We start from the raw sequence: 7382 nt of genomic DNA on the forward strand, positions 1-7382 counted from the left end.
TCTTATTCATGAGTTAACCGTGATAACTGTAAAAGTAATGTTTTAATGACTATTAAGTATCATGACTTTTTATTAAATCATTGTGAGTATAATGACAATAGCAATAATGCAATAACAACAATGATGATGATGATGATGTTGATGATGATCAATGTTATTTTTATCAATATCATACGAATAATACATAATAGGCTTTTTCGACCACGTCGTGTTGCATATTATGATACAATGTATACGTCACTATCTTATACAAAAAGTCGATTCTTGGTAACACGGAAAATCACTTAAGCAAATCTAGAGCAATATTAGGCCTATCATGGTCATATAAACACTGTTCGGAGCAACACCACTGCAACACGGCCCTTGAATCGTGTTTATTTGTTTTTTTTTTTTATTGTTTATTTGTTTTGTCCTTAATTGGGGGGGGGGGGCGGTTCAGTCAAGGAATCCAGTGACGAAATTAACTTTCTGGGAGTTCTTAGTGTTTATGGATGGTTTTGTCAATTTACCTGATACTTTACTGTTGTTTTTGTTTTTGTCTTCTAATGACAAAAACGTGTGGGTGTGTTTTATGTGAGTGTTGGGGCGAAGGGATGGGGTTACCCATGTCCTATATATATACATATATATATATATATATTTTTAACGATGATGAGTATGACTTTCGTCTTTGTCAATGGTAGAATATCATATATGGGATACGCTCTATTTGCTTCGTGTGTGTGTTTGTGTGTGTGTGTGTGTGTGTGTGTGTGTATGTGTGGGTGTGTGTGTGTGTGTGTGTGTGTGTGTGTGTGTGTGTTTATCCCTGTTCAGCTTGTATTGCCAACCCCCGGAAAATCAATAGGTAGGCCTACATTTACAGAAGGTAATGATATTATCTTGAAACATTTTGAAGTACCCTGTCTTCAAAATGTTCAAACTGTTCGCAATGAAAATGATACTGCAACATTAAAAAAAAAAAACAACCATGAAACATATATACAGAACAGCGAAAACTGTATAAGCAATGTCCTATGTCTTCACAATTATTTGCAATATAATATCATTGATTAGAAAGTTGATAGTTCTCAGATATCTCAATGGCTAACCGTACACTGGCGGAAAAAAAAACAAACTTATCAGTGTTTGAAAACACTTATTTTACAGTCAGTTAAAATCAATCAGGGAGGTGAACTCACCTCCCTGAATCAATCTTCCAGTATATACACACAGTCTATGAATTTTGCACGACATTTCACATTCTGAATCAAAGCGCGGGAGGGCACATACCGTCATGATTAAACAGTTACTTGTAATTATTACCTTGGTTGCAAACGCAAACGGACGTCTGTGCATGGGCTGTTCACTCGAAGGCAGGAAATGGGCCCCTTGCTCTCCTATCGCTCCTAATTAAAAAGGCGCTTATTTTACGCCAGTTGTCATCGGCTGGATTAATACGGGGGGAATCTTGGTAGTGTTAACGTTTCACATTTCCAGGATAATTTTTTCCTTGCTATCTCCCCCGCCCCCTCTCTCCCCCTCTCTTTCTTTTATAAGGCGATGCCAGAGTCGGATAGTAGTATTTCTTGAGTTTTTGCCCAAGTAATATATTTTCTTTTCTTTTTTCAGCTTGACGACATTGAGTGGGGCTTGGCTGGGTTACGTCTATAGCCGAGGTACTAATAAAAGCACACGGTGATAATTTTTCATACTGCTGCACAAGCATGCTGGTATGCAATACTCTGTTTCCTGTGACAATGATCATTGGTAATAGTCACAATTCACAACAACAAAACAAAAAAGCAGCTGCGATAATGATTGCTTTCTATTTTTTTCTAAACACTCACCATTACGAAATAAAGAAAAGAAATCACACCGCTGTTTATTCTTCTTCATCAAAAATTAAGCCCCGATGTCAAAGCAGAACTTACAAACTTTTGTCAAAATAATGTTTTTCGTCGCATGCATTCTAAAAACTATAACTGGCTTGTACTACATGTATTAGGATTGTTCATATGGCAATCCTTATGGTGAAACACAAAACAGAAAACACAGTGTACTTGTAGTTACAGTAATGATAGTGGTGATGACAGTATTAAGTGTCATTCAAAAGTCATTACACTTAAATCCAAAAAGGTAAAAACGGTTCTCCTGATCATATCATAACACTTATATGATTACGATCCATAACTTCATTTCCTCATTGTTATAACCACAACAGTCATAATGATATTTTTTTTTTCAATCATCTGCCAATTCTCATGACCATCACTGCATGTAAATTTACTGCCACTGCTAATACTTATGGCAGTACTATATCAAAACGAGATTTCTTTGCTCGAGTGAATACCGAACCAGAAACAAGGTGACAAATAGAGTGTCCTATAGCTTTTAATTCCACACCAAGTAAAAGTTAGTCTGAAAAGAAAGAGTAAAAAAACCAAGCATGTAAAACATTAATTAAAAACTCTAATTTAAATCGGATAAAAAAGTAAGGAAGTTATAAAATTTCAAAAATTCCCTAATTTTTGTATAATAGTTCTTGAACAGTTGATATGAATATGTAAATGAGCGAACTGATGATGTCATCACCTCACAATTTTTCATTGATTGATCAGGCACGAAAAATGGCAAAATTTTCAATTTTTCTAGTCAAAAGGTGTAAAACCTAATGTTCTTATTGATTATGTCAACGTCAAAATAATGATAACTCAGATATGACACCGGAGGGTGATTGCACTTGATTGAAAAACTGGAAATTTCATGATTTTATGTATACTGCATGTCTGGCAAATTAGTAACTGTGAGGGGATGACATCATCAATTCAATATTTGCATATTCATAGTGACTGTTCAAGACCTGTTTTGTGGAAATTAGCAGAACTTCTCAATTTCCTAACTTTCATAATTTTCATCCGATTTTCATCCAACTTCCACTGTTGTGCTTGTAAGATTTGGACTATTATTGACTTCTTGTTTTTTGTTTGTTTGTTTGGGTTGTTTTTTTTTTTGCACGTTAACTTCTGGGGGCATTTCATGAAGTGTTTTGGTGGGATATTATTTCTGACAAACTGTTACAAGCTACTGAAATCCTTGCATCTGATTGGCTGAATGCAAATTTGTCCGACAACTTTGTCGGACGAAATGCTTCATGAAATGCCCCCCCCCCCCCCGTTGACCTTACGTATAGCTCAGGGAGGTGAGTCTCACCTCTCTTCAGAGCTGAAAACCTGCGGAAGAACCACTGCATGCACCGCAGTCCCCCCCCCCCCCATCCCAACACGATCATAAGCCCTTTTTACACTTTTGTTTCTTAACCCCGGACTTTCTCTGACCCAGGACTATCGTTAGTCCCGTACCAATTTTTTCAGCTTTTACACTGGCCAATTAGTCCCGTACTATCTCTTGTCCGGGGCTAAGGAGAAAACTGACCTCTTTACACTCGTATTTCTTAGCCCCGGACTTTCCAAAACCACATGAATATTCATGATTACGCTGTGCAGTGTACACGTACACGCACGCACCGGCAGCACTTGATTACCTCGTTTCTGATTGGTCAGTGGGGGTCGGACTTCGTCTCCGTCGCTTAGCCCCGGATTATTTTTTTCGTTCTGTTTACACTCACTACTCTTGCTTGGCACCGCAATTGCGGTGCTAACCCTGCTATTTTGCAGGGCCAGATAGTACCGGACTATCGGTGGGGCTAGCCCACTTTGGCAAAAACGAGTGTAAACAGAAAGTGGGCTAAGGATAGTCCCGTACCAACGGTGGGACTAAGGCCCCCCTTAGCCCCACCGTTAGTACGGGACTAAGCAAAAATTTACAAGTGTAAAAAGCCCTTTAATGATCGCTATAGATATGGATTTTCGTTTGTACGTTAACTTTAGGTGACCTTACATGACGGAACATTTGCGGGGAAAACAAAGCGGTATATACGCTGTTCTTGCGTAATTGAGACAGACACTCGACAGTAGCGTTCGAAGCAAGATGATTATGATATTAAATGTTTTAACGGTAAACATCAAAGCCGAGGGAGAAATTACTAATGACAGTTCATCGATAAATGCCTCGGTCACCGAGCCAAGAAAACCACCTCTTCTTCCTCCCCCCCCCCCCCCCCCATCTCTCTCTCTCTGTCTCTCGTCCAATCAATGTGTTTATGATTACATGGCAAGAATTTGAATAATTGCAGTTAGTCGAGCCAAGGTTTACTCCCCAAATCCGGCCGATATGAGACACGCAGTAGTTTCAGAAGAGAGAAATCCTTCGTCTTAGGTAATTCCATAGCTAATATGGCAGCTTTATGAGAGATTTTATATCTTTACGAGGCCTTTTTTATATACTCGGCCCTTCCTAGTCAAAACTGTTTTTAAGCGCTTTCCAAATATAATACGGACGAAATGTTAATACATGCGACCAGTGCAGACGAAATCCTCTTATCTCCTCAGAAAATCCTCCCCACATGAATAAAAATAATTACAGTATGAGCGATTTCACATGAGCGCAAAACAGGCGAGGAGGAATATAGAGTCGATGCATGAACGGAGGAATTGGAGAGGTTTATGTCAAGGAACATCACGGACGCACGCGATAATCCCAGCAGTGTAATGACTCACGGAGCGCGAAACCCCGCATGGGATCGGCGCAGATGATCCACGTGCGTAAAGCAGGAAGTTTCTTCTCTTGGGGAAGTCCTTCGCAAAGAGCATAAAAGCAAGCCATTACTGTGCGCTATATGCTGACCATCGGGGATTAATCACAACCTTACATCCTTTGGAATCCTTAATTATTTTTTTTTTATTTTTTTTTATTTATTTCCATCATCACAAAGAAAAGAAAAGAAAAAGTTGACATAATCCAAAGTGATACAATTTTTTTTTTCATTTCTCTTACACTCGTCCGATAAAGGATTTTTTTTCAATACAATATAAATTATACACGAATGATGTCGTAAAAAAGAAACAATGCACTTTGTCATGGCAACAAAAATAGTAAATAATCACAATGATGGAAAACAGTGTTCCACTAAAAAAGCCACGCTTGTAAAACGTGGAACACTGGAACAAAACAACAACAGCACCAATTTGTTATACCAATAAGACATATTCATTTTAAATTCTTCTATATACTATTGTACATTTTACTCATTGATATAATGATGTTGATACTATGAACAATACTTACTAGGATTTTAGGATGCAAACGTATAAACTATATAACATATCACATTTGTGGCACAGACACTATGGGGCCAGGTGTGCCAGGAAGATTGAACTGAAAGGAAGATATGCAATCGGCCACAAAAAACATAACGACGACAACAACAACAACAATAACACAATACACAGAAACAACAGAATTTGAGGAAATGCACTCAGACAGATACTGGACAACGAAGAACGAGGAAAAAGGAGCAGGGAAGAATAGAGAAGGAAAAGGAGAGGGATGGAAAAGGTCTGTGGACACACTACAAAATCTCAAGGAAAAGTGAAACATGACGGGTTTTTTCATTGAACAGAATTAACTGGTATATTTAGAAAACAAATATTTTTTGAGTTTATACCTAAATGTAATTAACTTCACAGATTCTTTTAGATCATTATCTAAGCTATTCCAAAATCTGGGTCCGGTATAAACAAATGTATTTTGAGTGTGTACAGTTCTAACTAAGGGAAGATGAAATTCTTTAGATTGTCTAGTGGGATAGTTATGTACGTGGCTGTTACGGTGAAATAAAGAATAAAATATTTTGGGTAGATGATTGCAGTTGTAATTAAACATAAATTGACCAAGTTGAAACAAATACAACTCTTTTATTTTCAGAATTTTGTGCTCAAGGAAAAGCTTGTCAGTATGTGCTCGGATATGAAGGTTAAAAACGATTCTGAGCGCCATCTTTTGCAGAAGAAAAAGTTTATCTAACAATGTCGAATATGTATTCCCCCAAGCAAGAATTCCGTAATTCAAGTACGGCAATACCAAACTTGAATAAAGCGTAATCAAAGCCGAAGAAGGAAGATAATATTTCAATCTATTCATTATGCCTATGTTACGTGCAATTACTTTACAAATATTGTTTATGTGACACTTCCATGATAACTTATTATCAACACAAACACCTAAGAATTTAATAGACGAAACCTCTTCTAGGGGAGTAGTGTCAAATATAACATTACCTGGTAATCTATCTAAAGAATTACTGAAAAACATATACTTTGTCTTCTCAATATTCAGTGACAATTTATTTGCATATATCCATTGTGAGACATTCTTCAATTCATCATTCACTGTACTAGTCAAAGTATTAGGGTCAGGGTGGGAATAAAAAAGATTGGAATCATCCGCGAATAATATGAAAGAGAGTTTATCTGAAGATCTATAAAAATCATTAATGTAAACTATAAATAACAGTGGGCCTAACAAACTTCCTTGCGGAACACCACATTCTATTTTCTTCATAGAAGAATCAAAACTGTTCACATGTACATATTGAAATCTGTCAGATAAATAACTCGTAAACCATTGCAAGGCTTTTCCGCGAATACCATAATGGGATAACTTAGAAAGAAGTATACCGTGATTAATCGTATCAAAAGCCTTTGAGAAGTCCAGGAAGATGCCTATTGTATGCGAGAATGTATCAAGTGCATGTGTAATCTTTTCCACAAAGGTAAGTAAAGCGTGGGTGGTGTTGTGATTTTCTCTGAATCCAAATTGAAAATTCGTAAATATATTACTCATATTGAAAAATTTTACAGTTCGGATATATACTATTCTTTCCAAAATTTTAGAAATTGAAGTTAATAACGATATTGGTCTGTAATTATTGACATCATTTTTCTCCCCTTTCTTATATATAGGTATAACTTTGGCAGTCTTCATTTGACTTGGTACAAGCCCAGTACTAAGTGATAGATTAATAATATATACTAAAGGATCTATTATTTGAAGAATTATATTTTTCAACAAATAATTATCGATTCCATCACAACCTGGGCTTTTCCCTTCTTTCAAATTATTAATAATATCAATAACTTCTTCGTTATACGTAGGGTCCAAGAATATAGTTTTAGGATTAGGTATATCTAAAAAATCAAAAAACACTTTATTAGATGAAGGGATACTTTGTGATAAATTTTTCCCAATCGATGCAAAAAAATCATTAAAAATTTCGGCCATACCAGCAGGTACATTGCTTGAGGTATTACCCCATCGTACTTCTGAAATACTAGATGCATCATTAGATGTATTCATAACATCTTTTATTGTTTTCCAAGTATTCTTTATATCATTTTTATATTTCATTATCTGGTTGACATAAAATTTTCTCTTTTGTAAACGCAATAAATTAGTAAGCGTGTTTTTGTAAGTCACATATTTTTGTCTGTTTTTATCCGTAG

This window comes from Diadema antillarum, unplaced genomic scaffold, assembly GCF_040938485.1.
Source record: "Diadema antillarum isolate AM-2024a unplaced genomic scaffold, OU_Dant_1.0 seq00000191_RagTag, whole genome shotgun sequence".
NCBI lineage: Eukaryota > Metazoa > Echinodermata > Echinoidea > Diadematoida > Diadematidae > Diadema > Diadema antillarum.